The 15,990-nt window shown below is 35.6% G+C and overlaps 1 protein-coding gene across 4 annotated transcripts in view; it reads left to right on the forward strand.

The window, feature by feature from the left end:
• The window catches only part of lpp (LIM domain containing preferred translocation partner in lipoma), a 231,867-nt gene that overhangs the window by 2,323 nt on the left and 213,554 nt on the right, over positions 1-15,990 (forward strand). The window contains exon 1 of one of the 4 annotated variants that reach the window (XM_067374512.1): positions 12,382-12,637. The exons of 2 other annotated variants lie outside the window; for them this stretch is intronic. The gene's annotated coding sequence lies outside the window, so the exon portion shown is untranslated. Of the gene's footprint in view, positions 1-12,381; positions 12,638-12,857; positions 12,885-15,990 lie in introns of those variants that run through there. One more of the 4 variants, XM_067374513.1, reaches the window with a different exon arrangement.

Raw genomic sequence — 15,990 nt, forward strand, 5'->3', positions numbered from 1 at the left:
CTATTCATCAAATAATCCTGAAAAAAAATATTGTACACAAATATTTTGTTCAATTGTACACATTAAATGTTTCTTGAGCAGCCGATCAGCATATTAGAATGATTTCTGAAGGATCATGTGACACTGAAGACTGGAGTAATGATGCTGAAAATTCAGCTTTGCATCACAGGAATAAATTACTTTGTGAAATATATTCAAATAGAAAACAGTTATTTTAAATTGTAATAATATTTCACAATATTACTGTTTTTACTGTATTTTTAATTAAATAAATGTAGCCTTGGTGAGCAGACGAAACTTTTAAAAACATTAAAAATCTTAGTGGTTCCAAATTTTTGGACTGTACTGTATATATTGCCATTATTATGTAACCAAAATGAAAATTATTATTGCTGGTCTTCAATGATAATGTCAAGTTACTTTAATGTATTTGCACCAAAAAATAATAAGAATTTATGCTGATATCGTCACTTTGCCAGGGGTATTTCCAAACTTTTGGAGGGCAGTGTGTATATATATATATATATATATATGTATGTATGTATATGTATATGTATATATAATATAATACTGATTTCAAAAGGGACAAACAAATTGCTGGTTTATGTTAACTTGTATTTATTTACATTTAAACACATTTCATATTGGCCTATATTATGTTTTTTATACTCACATATTTACATTATTGAAGCCACAGCCTGAAAAGCTCAGTTAATTTGGGTGCAAGTTGAAACAGAAAGACTCTTGATGGTTTGAACATCAGTCGGAGTGATTCGAGCCTGTTGCTTTTAAACTGCTTCTGAAACCACAGTGTGGAGGTAGTTAAGATGCACTCAGTGTTGACAGTTTTTAGACAGTCTTGTGGCTCAGAGTTGAATATGCAATTTGTTGCGAGTTGCGCTGTGAAGCGGCCTATTGATCTTTATCAGACTTCAGCTGACCAACTCTGCAGTGTTAATATGGGTTTGTTTTGTCAGAGTAGCCCTGCCATTCATGGGTTTAATTGCTGAAATAAAATGTGTTTCTATTTACTTTTGAAAGTAAATGTGATTTTGAATTTCATAATGGTTTATCTTTTGATAAAGCTTGAATTCAATGCTGTAATATGAGCGTTTAGCTCAATATGGAGGCCTGTTCTCTATTGTGTGTGCAACTAATAGTATGAACAGAATTCTTCTCTCCTGAAAGACATTTTCTTGTCAGAAAAGCAAATATCTCCATTTCAAGTCAACCAAAATGTCTAGAATACAGACATTGTTCATCTTAAAAGTAGCTAAGTACTAAAATATTTAGGTTTCCTTACAAAGACGACATTCAAAATTCTACTTTGATATGAATCTCTAATCAATAACATCAAGGCCTCCCAGCCATCAAACTGAATAATTTCTGAATCCCCCCCTTCCAACTCCAGCCTCCCCAAAAAGTTTTAACTCCAAACTACATCTTACCCAACAGCAGGAATTAAAAAAGAGGACGTGTCTGACAGGCTAGTGATGCTTAAAGTTAAAAGATGAATCCTGCCTTTGAGCCTAGTCTTCCATGCTTACTCCTTTGACTGTCGTTTTGCCATTAGTGCAGACTTTCTATGAATATTGACTCTGTGCCATATAAGTGTAGGTTACTGTAGGATCAAAAATGTCATGCCTTCTTTCTGTTGCCATGGAAACTCTGTGATCAGGTGCTGTCTGGAGCAAGAGTGACAACCGAAAGTTATAAATACACAAAGAAACAAAGCAATTACAGTGAGCGTATAATATGGATTTATGCAACAGTTAATTTTTGTGTCATGAACAATTCAGTTCACACAAGTCCTAGGCCCCCAGAGCGATTCCACTGGGTAAGAGAATATTTAATGGCTAGTCCATTCAGTACCTGTTTAGAATAATATCTTTAAATGTGCTGATGGTTTTAATAGCTCTTTAAAGAAGGTCACACACCATACGAGAAGTGCCACTCTGTGTTGTGTTACAGCTGGGACAAAGCACAGGCATCGCACATAGAACACAATTCTGTATGTTGTGCAAACTCTTTCTCAATTAAATGGTAAACTACACTATCCTGTTCAAAGGTTTGGGTTTAGTAAGGTTTTTATTTGTTTATTAAAAAAAAAGTAATACATTTATTCAGCAGCTGTTTTCAACATTGATAATTAGAATACGTTTTTTGAACACCAAAAACATTACCCAAACTAGGAATGGTGCAGCATCTGAATATTTAATATTTGATGCTCGTTGCCAAATATTTTTATGTTTAGATTACCTTTGCTCTTATTTAGCGCTTACTCATATTTAATCTTTAATAACACAACTCATTTATTCATTTTAGCAAATCTCAAAACTATTATCCAGCTGTAAAACTTTAAATTATAATGTTGTAATGCCTAATTTCACTTGTAGCATTTAAAACCAGTGTTGGGTAGCATATTACAAGTAACTTGAGTTACGTAATCAGATTACTTTTTCAAGTAACTAGTAAAGTAATGCATTACCTTTTCATTTTACAACAAAATATCGAAGTTTCTTTTTCAAATAAGTAACGTAAGTTTCTTTTTCACATTTATTGACTGACAGCTCTCCTGTCCCCATGTTGAGAGAAATAAAGTGCAGAGGTGTTGTGTGCGCTGTCGAAACATGATTATTGTTCTAGTTCGAGACTAAATGTGAACATGCATTTACTCATCTCACTTGCATGAAAACATTCAGTATTCCTAAAAATCAATAAAAACAGTGAAATGCAATCTCAAACCTGTAATATTTAACTATATTAAATGACACAAATTTATTTAATGACACAAATTTCCTTTATGTATTTAATCTCACTTTGTTAACCAATGTCTTTGCTGCTGACCTTTAATTATCTAATGCAACCATAATAATAAGCAAAAATTACTTTAGATTAGATTTAGAAAGAAGAGTGTTGGACTTCCTTCTCCTGTATCCTATTCTTCTTTAATCCAGAATGGCAGCACAGCTGAAAGGTTAGTTTGAGCTGCGCCCTCTGCTGTACAGGCATAAATATGCATTTCCTTCAGCCTGAGGCTTATTCATTTCACTTTTGGTGTGAAAGGGCCTTTACATTTGCCAAAAATGCAATGTTTTTTGTTGTTATTAAAAAACAAACAAGCAAGCTCAGCCCAGGTGAGAAAAAGTAATGCAAAAGTAATGTAACACATTACTTATTTAACACATTACTTTTCATGAAAAGTAACGAAGTAACTCAATTAGTTACTTTTTTAATGAGTAATGCTTTAACTTTTTAAAGTAACTTTCCCCAACACTGTTTAAAACTATTGCTTTTATTTCATTTTTTTTTTTTTTTTTTTAACAAAAGAGATATTGGCCTGGTTTCACAGACAAGGCTTAGATTAAGCCAGAGTTAGGCTTTAGTTCAATTAGGACATTTAAATAGTGTTTATAAACGTGCCATAGGAAAAAAAAAATACATTACTGGTGTGTATCTTGAGACAAAACAATGACACTGATATATTTTTAGTAGGGCTGACCAATATATCGCATGTGATTGTCACGCGCATTTCGTCAGTAAAGTCGGTTCCCTGATTGCCGCTAAATCGCCATCACCTGCTTTCAAATGGAGCGCCATTTAATAAACAGAGCCGTAGATCACTGATAAGCCACGCAATATCGTGTTCATTATCGAAGACGATACATCTGCGATATGAATGCGATATTGCATGGCTTATCAGTGATCTACGACTCTGTCTATTAAATGCCGCTCCATTTGAAAGCAGGTGATGGCGATTTAGCGGCAATCAGGGAACCGGCTTTACTGACAAAATGTGCGTGACAATCGCATGCGATATATCGCCCAGCCCTAGAATGAACATTAACTTATACTTAAAAGCAATATCTCAGTCCTGCATTTTAGCATGGCTGTGATTACAGTAACTATGGCCTTGTGCCTACAGCTGAATCAGATTCGATTTTGTTTAAATTAGTCTGACATTAATGTATTCCATCTGAAAGTCTCATGAAACTCATGTAAGCGGAATTTTCTCAGTGAACAAAGCTCCAATTTCCTATGTGTTTCAGTCCTGGATGACAGATTCAGTAGTCTGATAGAACAGCTGCACTTCTGCTCCATTTTTCTACTGCTGGACTCCCAATTTCCAGGAGCCATAGTGAGGACGGATCTGTGTAGTTTAAGTACACAGGAAACAGGAATGCAGGATGAGAGGTGGATGAATGAGTGTACAGTGACTCTGTCCTTTAGGATGTGGTGTGGAACAGGCTCCGGACCGCTAGACGGATGATGATGCAGCGGTCGCTCTCGCGGTTATGATTTACAGCAGACTTCTGCTCATTTCTCACTGCACTCATTGACAGAGCAGTATAAGGAACGCTGCCCGACTTTTAAAGTTCAGTTGTACTGTGACTTTGATCTCCCTCTGAACTCTGGGTAATCAAGCTTCCTCACATCCCCTTCAAATGCTCGCAAGGAGAAAGACAGATTGCCACATTAGCATACAAGGCTAAGAAGGCACCTGCAGCCGTAAAAAGGACGTGCAGTGTTTTAGCCGGTGATAGAAAGAGGAAGGAGCTAGCAGATAAGAGGAAGGACAGCTGAAACGTGTTCACACACATTTAGAAACATGAGCATCGTATGCTTATTACCATGGCCGGACAGGCCTTCTCGATTTATGTGGATTAAATGCTGTTCCTCTTGTCCTGGTTATGATTGATGAATTGTTTCATAGCACTATCTCTCTCTTTTCTAGAACCTTCAACTTTCCTGTCTGTTGACTACCAAATAAGAATATATTGCCTGTATTCTCCTATTTGTAATCTTTGTCAAATACCAGTCCTCTGATGTTTTTCACATTAAACATTTTAGAACGCTGTTTTTAATTGTTCAAATACTGTAGCTGGTGCTATATGAATCACAAGCACCCAAAATTTGCATTTTGTTCACGTTTTTGATTTTCTTCTTTTGAGATGGAAAATTGACAGGTCTGCACTTCAGTTCTATGCATATTTTGCCCTCCAGGTCTCCGTGGTAGTCACGTGATGGAAAACTGGCAATAGTAAATAACTTTAATAAAAATAAATGGTTAAACTCTTTGCGCTACAAACCAGTATGTTTATTACTATAGCAATACATTAAAATAATATGGAGAGAAATACCATAAAAATCTGTGAAATTTACGTTAACCTCCAACTACAAAGAAAAGCACACAACACTAAATTAAAGCAATAAACACTCATTTAAAGCTGCAGTCCGTAAGTTTTGCCTTTTTGTCGCCATCTCTGTTTGAAACCTGCAATTGCAGTTGTTTGTGGGATTAGCATCTTTACGTGGGTTGTGCCTTGGTCAGTCACGCACCGGTGTGGATACTGTACTTCGGAATCACAGATTGTAGTCTTGGAAGTATGAACAAAATAAGAATTTTCACCGGAAAATGTCATCTGAACAAGTAAGTTACATGTCTGCCACATTTGTTTTGACCAACTGAGGGGAAAAAAGCAATAAATCGCACTGCTAATGGTGATTAAGTCTAGCAATCACTTAGCTTGGATCACGTTAAACTGTACAAATTATTATTATTGTTATAGTTTGTTCTCAAATTGTCAATGTTAATGACATCAGCATTGCATGACTATTTGTATTTAGTGTGTATTAGCGTTACCTGTAGATTTCAATGTCAATGCAGTCCGAAGTCATTTGTCATACCATTCAATCCACCATCAAAATGATAAGTTCCAGCTGCTGTGAGAAAAGGCTATAAATGATTAATCTCCTGCAGCATCCTCACATTCCATTTAGCCTGCTAGCTGGGACTCCTTCTTTATGTAAACAGACATGACGTAATGACGCGAGGACAAATGGCTGCATGCTCAAATTTCCAGCAGAAAGCTACCAGTACCACTAGAATTAGAAAACTTTATTACAAGCTTACCGTTGTGAATCGAGCTAAGCTAAGGAGATAGTTTTGAACACTGGCTGGTTATTTACTTGCTCAAATTTATTTTGGATCATTTTTAACCAAAAATTTTTTACAGACTGCACCTTAAACAATATAATATGAATGAATGAAGCATTTATAGCCTATTATATGAATTCTAGGAATGACAATTTACATTTCACTGTATATTATAATATGGCTTGTTTTCACTTCAGTAAAATTAACATAATTTTACTGTAAAATGTCTTGTTAGATTTTTTTTTTGTTTGTTTTTTACAGTGTAAGCAGATTTAACTGGAAGCCAGACACGTTCAATTTACAAATGGCTACATCTGCTCTTACGTTAAAAAGAAAGTGGATACTTTATGGCTTCATCTTTATTAGTACTAGTCAGTTAGTTTCTCTAGATTTTTTAAAATTTATTGTGATATACTTTAGTGATGGTGGTTACATTTTTGAATGCCAGAACCTATCTTATGTAAACGGCCCTTGACAAACGTGTATAATTGGTGCCAGGTGACCCCAAAATAAGTCTAATTATACAGGACTTTCCAGTTAAGAACTATTAGATCAGATCAACGACTTGAATTTAAAAATATGCACATTCTTCTGCACATCCTTAATAACAGATAGATACGTTTTTCTACACTTGGTTGAGCGTATGTGTTAAAGCTCTCTGACCTGCTATGATTAGCTCTTAAGGTGTAGCAAGATAATGACACCGCCTTATATATGGCCATTTTACAGACTTATTACAGAAAATATTACAGAAAAAAAATGGTCTCATTTACAATCAGTAGTTTAGTTTTGTTTTTCATTAAAACGTTTGCTTCTTTTATTCTTTAGTTCTTTAGTTCTATTCTATTGGTTATTTATTTTTGCTTTAAGGGGTCGTATTCACAAAACATTTTATCTTACCACTAAGAGTTATCCTAAATAGCAGTAAAAGTTCTTAGCTAAGTGTAACCTATTCACAGAGCTAAGACAAACTAAGGAATAAAAGTTATAGGAATATAATATAAGTATAACTTTTAATATAAGTTAAGGAATAGAGAGCAGTCTTAAGCTAAGAGAAAGGGCGGGGTTGACCTCGTTGCTATGGATGATGTCAACACGCTTACTAACTATGCCCACAGTGATTGGCTGTTATGGGAGGGGTCTCTGTCAGTGATTTATTCATATAAATATTGTAGAACAAGGTATCATGTTATCATATTCAAATAAATAATTTAAAAATAAAAATGTTGTCATATTCAAATAAAAATGTTAAAAAATTAAATAAGTATTCAGCTAATTGTCACCCTCTGCCATGTCTGCATTTCGAGACATTGCAGTATTCAAGCGACAATTTATTTTTTATAAACAAAGTTCGGGAGGAGCATGTTTAAATGGTCTATCTTATCAGCTTGAGAGGAGGCATATATATACACAGCCAACTCAACTGTTACCTCGATAGTTTTCTGCATCCCTCCACCAGCCCAAATCCTCACTCTTGGCTGGTTCCTATTCCCATGATATCGGGTAGTACTCTGGGTTTGAGCTAAATTCCGAGCTCGGAGCCTCTCCTCTGACAGCACGCCAAATTTGCTTATTTTATTATCATTTATAATATATATATATATATATATATATATATATATATATATATATATATATATATATATATATATATATAAATATATATATGTCGGGAAAGGTCCACGAGCCGGAATTCAAACTCTGGTCACCTGAGCTGAAGCGCTCTCGAGCGCTCACAGATAGGCGTTTTTTAAGCAGAGCGCCTAGCATTTGTCCCGCCCCTCCTCCACTCTGATTGGACGGCTGGCTAAAAAGTGACAGTGATGAGCGCAGCGTTTTACTCAAAGTTGAACATTCTTCAACTCGAGGTGACCGAAAAAGACGGTCAGTGCCTCGTTACGCTCCTGGCTTTTAAAAAACGCAGCATTCCCATTGAAAACAATTGAAAAAGAATGCTAGTCGCTGGGAAAATGCTTAGATTGACACACTGCCTTATGTTATTTCTTCACAATTTAATATGTATTGGATTTATGAAGAAAAAGCTCAGCACTCAAGGCTCTTTGTGATTTAGTTTTAGTGACTAAGTAGTCCTCTTGACTACTTTTCACAGATTTAGGAGCTGGTTTTAGTGCTAAAATACTTTATAAAAACTCTTAGAGCAAACATTTAGGAGTCCTAAATTTAGGACTGACACGCCCATTATTTTTAAGAGATTCTCCTTAATTGGCAAGTTAGGAGCTACTTTTAGCCTTAAGATGTTTTGTGAATACGGCCCCTGGCCAGGATCTCTTTTCTTCATCTTTGTAGTGTGCTTTTCTTTGTAGTTGGAGTCTCAGACATCCCAAGCTGTTGGAAAAAAAAAAAAAAAAAAAAAACTATTAAAAGCTGAGTTTGTTAGCACAATCTTAGGAGTGATGATCTTCTGGCTGTTGTGATACATTCATCTCAGATTATTTTGGATATATGATGTTCCTTGAAATCGAGCAACATTTGCACATTATTAGTCATCAAGTAATATAAGCCTTTCTATGGCTGATCTAGATGACAAAATATGTAGTTTTATTTATTTATTTATTTATTTATTTATTTTTTTGTAAAGGGGCCAAAAAATTTCATATAAAAAGGAGGAGAATAAACTTGATTGATTGGTTGATTGATTGATTGATTTAATCATTCATTGATTTTTTTTAAAGTTATTTTTTACATTTTGTATACCAAAAAGTCCATATAAAAAAGGAGGGAAAATGTATTTATTTATTTATTACATGGAATATTTAATTTTAGAAACAAAAAGTCAATAAGAAAAGGAATAAAATTATTTATTTATTTCATATTTAAGATTTTTATTTATTTTTTTTTTACATACATGTAATATTACATTTATGTTTTGTATATAAAAAAAAGATATATTTTTAGAAACAGGATATCTGCACTCTAAAGTTTAGGCTTCCGTTAGTTGACCAAGCAGGCATGACTAATGAACAATGCTGATAATCTCAAAAGGCCATATATTGCCTGAGGTATCTGTTCCTATATTGTATCAGCATGGAATCCCATCACATTTTAGACAGGGATACATGACAAAAATATATGCAAAAAATAATCCAAGTCCCTCAGTTGTGGGTTGGGCCGGCCAGCTCTCCTCTGAGGGAGTGCAGGGCCAGAGTTAATTAGCCATCTTTAATCACCTGAAGTCACTCTCTCTGACACTGTTTAACCCCCTGTAAATGGGTTATTATTACTTCTACAATCCCCTCTGTGGTTTCAGGCATGAAAGGGCTATTTTAGCTCTGCTAAGTGAAACCTTGTCGAAATGCGCAGGAACCTTTTTTTCCCAGTAATCGTGAAATACCAGCCTTCTCTGCCTGTACTAACCATCATTTGCTTTGTGTTGAATTTCTAAAGACTTCTGTTTTGTATAAACAATGCTCTTGTCTGCAAAAAATTAGACATTCATTGCTTGAATATGTTTTAATTACATTTGCTTTATTATGATTGTGATATCACGGAGCTCTGCTCTTTACGTGAGGCAATCAGTGAGATTAATTTCACGATTTGAGGAAAACATGCTGTGTTTATTCATCTATGAATGGAACCTAGTTTTTGTGGCTTTCAAATTAAGCTCAGCACGGCGATGGTATTTGGCAGGAAACATCTGCACACAAGTGACCCCCGTGACTTGTGTATGTGTGGAGCATAAGCCAATTATCTGTTAATGTGTTGACTGCTTTAAAGGGTCAGATCTGGTCTTGTCTTGTTGTACCTTATTAACCAAACTCACAGTTACAGCTTATCAGCAGATGATGTAAAACGAGTCAACATTCTCAGAAAACACTCTGCTCTTTTAAACAGGATGCTGTATTTCTCCCAAATAGCTGATAATGATAATAATCATACACACTACACAGAATACAGGTTTACTCACAGGTCTATTAATGTTCTCTGTCAGAAAATGAAAAACTGTTTTGCACAAGAAAATGGGCTTTTGATGTGAAATAGATGCATAGTTTTTTGGCTTTTGAGTGTAGCAATACCGCTTAGCTGATTTGGATGGAGCACTTGAGGACGTTATGACAGTCCTTGGTTGTACATTCAATCTAGATATTCACTGGTCATATATATTGTGCGCTCGTTCTGAACCACTATATGCACTTCAGTTTGCTTATATTTTGCGAGTCCCAATGTGAGTTTAGGTGAATATTGACCTGCATGATCTCTTGATTATAGAAAGCTATCGCGGCACAGAAGAATGTTCTATGGAAAACTATAGAATTAGGCTGACTAAGTGCTTCAGTTGATAGAGCATCACCCCAGTTTCCATGTTTGGTCAGTCTCTGCAGTATGTTCTGTACATGGAAGTAGCGGAGGAAAACCATTCCATCTCTTTTCTCAGTGTGCTGACAAAACATGGGAGTGATTCCATGCTGACAAGGGATAGTTTGTCTTTTACTTACCCTCACAAACACAAAAGGAGATGTGAATCTCACAAGGAGGCTCATATTTTGCCACATAATAAAATATAAAATAAATAAATAAATAAATACAATTGTTGATTTTTGATCATTTTAATCATTTTAATTTTGATGATTTTAATTTAAAACAAAATATATAATTTGATTACTTTTTTTGCATTGGGACAATATTTTCATGACAATTACAACAGAAAAAAAATGGATGCACTTAAAGGATTAGTTCACTTTCAAATGAAAATAAGCCCAAGCTTTACTGACCCTCAAGCCATCCTAGGTGTATATGACTTTCTTCTTTCTTATGAACACAATCGGAGAAATATTACTAAATATCCTGACGCATCCGAGCTTTATAATGGCAGTAAGCGAGTATGACGCCTTCTGAAGCGAAGCGATGCGTTTGTGTAAAAAAATATATCCATATTTAACAAGTTATGAAGTAAAATATCCTATTCAACTTATGGAAAAAGTGTAACTGACGCAATGCCAGTTTACACTTTCTTCATAATTTGAATACAGAAGGCGGTCTGGCGGAAGCTAGATATTTTACTTCATAACTTTTCTAAATATGTTTTTTTTTTTTATATATGCATTGCTTCACTTCTGAAGGCCTCTATTAACCCCCTGGAGCCGTGTGATGGATGGAGTGGATGGAGACACTTTCTTCAGCTCATACTTGTTTGGTAACGCTTACTGCCATTATAAAGCTTGGATGCGTCATGATATTTATTAATATTTCTCTGATAGTGTTTATCAGAAAGAAGAGAGTCATATACACCTAGATGACTTTAGGGTTAAAGTTTTTTTTTTTTTCATTTGAAAGTGAACTAATCCTTTAAAAGTAGTTATCCAAAGCTTTGTGTATGGATCAGAAATTTCAGTGAAAGTCACTCTGTGTATTACTTAAAGTCAGCATGAAAATTAATTTTTGAAATGCGTGTTATTGATCTTATAGTGAATAATTCATCCATGCATCAGTTCATTTAAAAAAAAAAAAAAAAATCAATATGTCGATTTTCTGGTTCTCGTGATGTATTTTGAACTTCTCCAATCCTTTAGTCCACATAACATGGCTCCTTTCTTAGAATCGTCTGCAAGCTCACATTCAGCCTATATCCAATCAGCAACTAATGTATATAACCAAGTCACCTGCATATTTTTTTTTTCTTTTACGTTAATTTGTTTCACTCAGATGTACGTCCCTATATGGAAGTAAAGATCTGTTGCTACTTCCATTTCAGCGTGACTAGGATATAGTCAAAAAAGTTTAGACAAAGTCGTTATTATTTAAAGGCACGGTATGTGAGTTGCACCTCCAGAGTTGCAAACAGTTGCTCACTTCAATATATTAAAGCGTCTTGGTGTTTCTATGGTTTCTATGGTAAAACCTGAAATCTAAGGTAATACAAATATGTCGCCATTGACCGGTGACGCAATGACATAGGACGTTACACTGGTTAATCTAAGGTAATACAAATATGTCGCCATTGACCGGTGACACAATGACATAGGACGTTACACTGGTTAAAACTGCGTATTTCTCTGGATTTTAAATATTGTTGGAAACATTTTGGACAATGCAAGAACACAAGTCAACAAAATAACATTGTTTTAGTGTTTGTTTTTGGATATTTTAATCAAAACTTGCATATTGTGCCTTTTTAAATATGAACATATTCATTCGTATACATTTTACTCTACATACATATAGCTAAATACGATTTGGTGTGGTATGCATTGCATCAAATGGTTGTTATGTTATGTAAAGTTATGTTGTGTGTTTGTGTGGGTCAGCAGCATAGTGCTGTCTGATGTCTGAGGGTCTTGTGGTTTAGTATTGTTGTCCTCACTGTAGGCACTCGAGACTTACTTTTAGATACTGTGGTTTGTTTATTCTTGGAGGCCATTGTGAGTGTGCCGCCCCCCCCTCTTAAATAACTCATAGCAATTATCATTGTTATTCTGCAAATGGTACGAACCACAAACTTGGCTTCTATGTGACTCTGGCCAGTGAAAAAGAGTGGCATTCCAGACCAAAAAAGCAAGCCGAATCAAATTTTGCCCCCAATCTTTCGCCTATTTTTATTTCCATATTTGGAAATGTTTACCTCCTCATGACTCTACAGTGCAGCAGGAAGAAGCACTATGAGTCATTTTAACAGCATAAGGGCCTGGCTGTGGGACCTCCTCACTGAGGGCTTCTCTCTAGTCCATAGACACACGGGATGCTGTGAGTATCCTCTTCTCTTCTCTTCTCTTCTCTTCTCTTCTCTTCTCTTCTCTTCTCTTCTCTTCTCTTCTCTTCTCTTCTCTTCTCTTCTCTTCTCTTCTCTTCTCTTCTCTTCTCTTCTCTTCTCTTCTCTTCTCTTCTCTTCTCTTCTCTTCTCTTGCTGTGTTTGGATATGTATACATGTTAACCTTGATGCAATCCTGTGGTACATCGCTCTACCCTTGCAGTTGCACTCTACACCACGGAAGTATATCTTAAAACCAGCAGTTGAGGCTGCTGCTTATGGCCTTCATTTTCTTGGGTGTATTTGTTGGTAGGAGCCACCTAACTTTTCCCTAGAGGTTTTTTGTGGGTGATTTTTGAATTACCTGTGTATTTGGTCATTCATACAATTGTTTAAAGTATAAAATACTTTATATAAAGTACATTGTACAACATATGCGTGCACTTGCTTTCATTGCCGAGATTTATTTTGACCTGTGAATTTAAAGAACAACCTTCAGTCAGTTTAGAAACACTTCTGCAGTCTGTATACATATGCTTGCCCTTCCTTTTCTGTCGATCAAGGCTAGATTTTCATTGAAATGGAAAATAAGACTTTTCATTGTGATTTGTGCTCTTTATTGTGTTCTGAGATGGCGTTGCATGTCATTGTCATGTCATTTTATATAGTTATGTGACTCTTGTCTTTGTTTGGTAATATCTGCTGAGGAGGTGTATTTGTGGAATGTGTTACTCATGGTGTGAAGAACTGCTGACTTGTTGAGCTATACTGCCTTTAAAGGGAAACTTTAAAAAGCTCAAATACATGGTTGTTGGACAGTTTATTTACATTAAGAAGGAATGAATTTGTACAGGCAGGACATTGTGTTTCTCTAACCACATTAGGCCACTATATAGGGGTCTCAAACTCAAACTTCCCGGGGACCATTAGCCAGGTACTGTCATCCAGAACAACAGATAGGCTACAAGTGTACATGAATTTAAACTAAGTATAACTGTTATGCACAGACATAGGTTTTCTGAGTTGGACGCCTCATCTCCCTCATACCTAGCATACTGCTCTGCATGTTTAGTAAGTAATGACGCATGAGATTGTAATTCCTTCCTTGAGAACTGCATTTTTCTTCTTGAACATTAAACGGGTATCAGTCCCGGAGACCAGATCTGGCTTTAAAGTAGTGCTCTGAAGTTACAAAATTAAATTAATAATATATATATATATATATATGTCAGGATTTACTAAAGACCTTATTTGTAGGAATTTCGTTTAAATACAAAATTTATGGGAGGAGAGTATTTAAATAAATCATGCAAGGTGATTTACTAAAGTTTGCGCTAGTCAATTTACTGGTATTTGCGCCATGTCTTTAAACCAGGCGCTAATTTGCACTGTTCTTGGTAGATTGCGTTGGTCATTATGGAAATGATCAAGCCGCATCTGTGTTGTCAGTAAATCACCCACAGAACTTTCCTTTCCCATCGGCACTTTTATGGGATTGTGCTCTTTCGTAATTTGCCTGGTTTAGTAAATCTGGCCCATAATATATTATATAATGTTATATAAAGTAAGGAAATTTTATTTACCCACTATCACCACATCCTGGAATACTACATACCTGTGCTGTCTAACCAGTTCTCTTAAGCCTTAACCCAGCGGTGTTCAAACTCGCTCCTGTAGCGCCACTCTCCTGCAGAGTTTAGCTCCAAGTTGCCTAAATACACCTGCCTGGAAGTTTCTAGTATGCCTAGTCAGACCTAAGCTGTGTTCAAAATTTTTCCCTATATCCTCATTCACTATTCCATACATTACTTCACAAATATAGCCTGCTTGAAAGAGCCAATGAAAACGAGTGAGTGAATTTGGACACTGAGTGCACTGGAAGGGCTGCTGCTTTTTCATAGTTTGTGCTTGCTGTTTAATAATCATTTGAACTTTGCAAACTAGCAGCTCCAGTAGTAATGAAAAGATTTTTCTTGAACTCTGTCATGGAAACCTTAATTAGACAATTTAATAATCAATTAAAAAGGAATTTATACCTGTATGGTATTACACTGTACCCACATTGGACCAGCGGTTTGGAAAATGGATGGATGGATGGATGGGGGGACATGGGAATTAATTCGGTGCGACCCTCACAGTGCATTATGGGTATTCTCCATCGGTCGTTATTGTGGTGCATTATGGGATTGAATGAATGCACTCAATAACGTCCACTATGGTTTCGGACACCACTACAAATGGCTGTCCCATTAAATGGTGCACTATTTAACCATTTCGGATGATTTCGGACACAGATCTCTTTATTAACCCTCTGGAATTTTACCTTCAGTTGGTAAATCTACCAGTACTTTTGCTCAGTTTTATAAGAATGTTTTTAATCTGAGCACAGAGCATCCCACATCCTTTATTCTTGACCACTAATACGGTAGCAGTTTAGATACTTCCTAGCTGTTTACACCTTCACATTCCTCTGGTACCACACCATAGCTGTGGCAGCAAAAGGTAAACCTTAATGGGATTTTCCATAGCCGTTAGGTGCGATATACTTGACTTTAATGATAGAACGGTGTGATAATCTCATTACTTTTCGCTCAACAGTACTGAAGGGTCTTCATATCCAACTCTGGTTGGCTTCAGGCAAAGTTGTCTTGTCTTAATTCAGTTTGGAGCCAGTGCAAGCAGCAGCTGGAGCACTTAGAGTCAGTCAAAACATTTTATTATTCACGAATCATCACTTTGTTTTATCTCAACTACCAAAGTCTTTCTTAACTTTTGTTTTATTCATTCATGCCCCAAAATGTGTGATGACTCATCTTGTTAGCTGATGGTTAACACTTGAATTTTTTATTTTTTTTAATTAGTCTGAGGGCAATAACAAGTGCTTCCATTAAACGGCACATTTGATTGCTAACTTTCTTTTTTATAGGCCAGGGGATTTGTTTTTAAAAAAGATCAGAACCTCCCTTGTAATGAATGGTCTTGTTTTGTACTTATATTACTATAAATTTGTAATATTAATTTTATGATACAATGAAATAAGGTTGCACAAGCTGTGAAAGTCCTCCATCTCGTCTCAAGAACCTGGTTTAAGATTGTAATCTGTGCATACTCGTTTCTTTGTGCTGGCCTTTGCTTCTCTAGATATTCGTATTCAGTCTTCAGTAGAATTTGTTTTCATATTGTGTTGTCAATATGAGAGAATCTCTTGACAATAAATAAACTTCATGACTGATTAATGAGAGCAATTAGAAGCCTGAGCAGATTGCAAGAAAGTGAAGTTAAAGTTAAAGTGGATGATTGTCTGTTTATAAAAAGATTCACACCGAGGGTTTGATTGCTTTCTATTTTT

Source organism: Chanodichthys erythropterus, chromosome 21 (assembly GCF_024489055.1).
Source record: "Chanodichthys erythropterus isolate Z2021 chromosome 21, ASM2448905v1, whole genome shotgun sequence".
NCBI lineage: Eukaryota > Metazoa > Chordata > Actinopteri > Cypriniformes > Xenocyprididae > Chanodichthys > Chanodichthys erythropterus.